The sequence below is a fragment of the Mastomys coucha genome, chromosome X (genome assembly GCF_008632895.1).
Source record: "Mastomys coucha isolate ucsf_1 chromosome X, UCSF_Mcou_1, whole genome shotgun sequence".
Classification (NCBI taxonomy): Eukaryota; Metazoa; Chordata; class Mammalia; order Rodentia; family Muridae; genus Mastomys; species Mastomys coucha.
Window position 1 is genome coordinate 102,401,619 of NC_045030.1, and position 2,296 is coordinate 102,403,914.

Consider the following 2,296-nt stretch of genomic DNA (forward strand, 5'->3'; position numbering starts at 1 on the left):
AAAAAAAAAAAAAAAAAAATCCAAATTCTCTTTAAAAGTCCAAAGTCTTTTTAACTATACGTTTCTATAAAATAAAGAAAACAAGTGGGCTGGAGAGATGGCTCAGCCGTTAAAGGCTAGGCTCACAACCAAAAAAAATATAAGAAAACAAGTTACATAAACATTTTTATTCCAAAAAGGAAGTACTAAGGCATAAAAATAATCAGACTAAAGCAAAAGCAGAATCTAACAGTATAAAACTAAATTCTACATAGCTCAAGGTCCAACATCTGGGTTCAAAGGGACTTGAGTAATAACACTTCTCCAGCTCTGCCAACCCCAAGAACATCCGGATACCTTCTTCAGCTGTCTCCACCCCACACCTGAAACTCTCCTTGGCAGATAGCTTATAGTTCTGGCATCTTCCATATCTTGGAGTCTCAAACTGAGGCTTCACTTCAACAATGCTCTCCCGGGGCCTCTATGCAAGACCTCTGACCCTGCCTTAATGTCTGAACCTCCGCTGTTTTCCATGAACCCCTTCAATGTTTGCATGTTTTGTGCCTTCAACTAGTACCATATGGATCATGTTTACATTGACAAGTTTAGCTTAGGAATGTAGCCTGCCATCCTTGGACCACAGCTGGGTCAGTTTCTGGCTTTGAGGAAACACTTTCCTATTGTCCCAGGACACACAGAAACTTCCACCTCAAGGGAGCTGCTCTCCTAAACAATCCCATCTGCTGCTTCAGCTACCAGTGTGATCAGCAGACATGGAATTGGGGGGGCGTGGTTTTTCTCTGTGTAGCCCTGGCAGTCCTGGAACTCACTCTGTAGACCAGGCTGGGCTCAAAGGCACAGAGAGATCCATCTGTTTCTGTCTCTTAAATATCACACAAATAGCCAGCGGTCTGATCTCTGAGAAAATCCTTGCTCTCGTTTGAAACATTTTGGTCCTTCATTAACTGTTTACCTTCGGTCTTCCAAGTCCCTGCAAAGATGGCCCATTAAGCTCTGCCTCCAGCATACAGCAGCTTTTCTGGCCCATAATCCCAAATGTTTCCATGTCCCTTTCTTAAAAAGCAGTCTAAGACAATAAAAACTGACATGGTCAGGCCCATCACAGCAACAGCTCAATTCCTCTGTACCAATTTCTGTCCCACTTTCATTTCTGTCGCTGTGATAAAATACCCTGACAGAAAGCAGCCTAAGGGGGAAAAGGCTTTATTTGCCTTACAACTCTAGGTTACAGTTCATTATTTCCGGGAGTCAAGTCAGGACCATAAAGTCTCATGTCCACAGTCAAGAACAGAGAGAAAATGAACACATGGGGTCTTGCATGCTTGCTGCTTATGCTCAGCTGGCTTTCTGCACTGTTACACAGTTCAGGATCCAGCCTGTGAAATGATGTTGTCAACAAATGGACCAAATCTTGAACTGTAAAAGAGAAAGACAGACAGATGGTCAAAGATAGATAGATAGATAGATAGATAGATAGATAGATAGATAGATAGATGGATGGATGGATAGATGCATGGATGCATGGACAGATGAATGGACAAACAAACAGACATAGAAATGCAGGACTAGCAAGATGGCTCAGCAGGTAAACAGTGCTTGCTAGGTGGTTGCTGGCTGGTTGCTCCTACAGAGAACCTGGGTTTGATTCCCAGTACTCACATGTTGGCTCACAACTGTCTGTAATCCAGTTCCAGGACATTTTACCCCCCTCCTTTGACCTCTGAGGGCACCAGGCATCAAATGGCACACAAACATACATTAGGCAAAACACAAATCATAAAATAATCTTTAAATGGGCAAAGAAAGCTGGGCATGGTGGTACTCACCTGTAACCTCAGCAGTCAGAAAGCAGGGGCAGAATGAATGAATGATCAGTAGTTCAAGGTCAGCCCAGGGTGTACAGCAAGTTTGAGCCCGTGCTACTTGAGAGCCTGTCTCAAAACAAACAAACATGGAAATGGACAAAGAACACGAAAAGACATTTCACTGAAGTTGTCTACAGATGGCAAACCTATGCAAATCCGGTCGACCTCACTCATCTTACTGCACATCCAAAGAAAGATGCACACAAGTTAAAGGTAAAATGACAGGGCACAGGGGGCTGGAAGGGTGCTTCAGTAGTCTGCAACCTATGCTCCTGGGAATGTGATGTCTTCTAACTTCTGTGGGCAGCAGAACGTGTGTAAGTGCACTAACACAGAGACATACACACAAAGAAAAGAAAAGTTTAAAATCTTCCTTAAAGTAAAAAAAAAAAAAAAAAAAAGAAAGAAAAAAAAAAAGATGCATGCCTTTG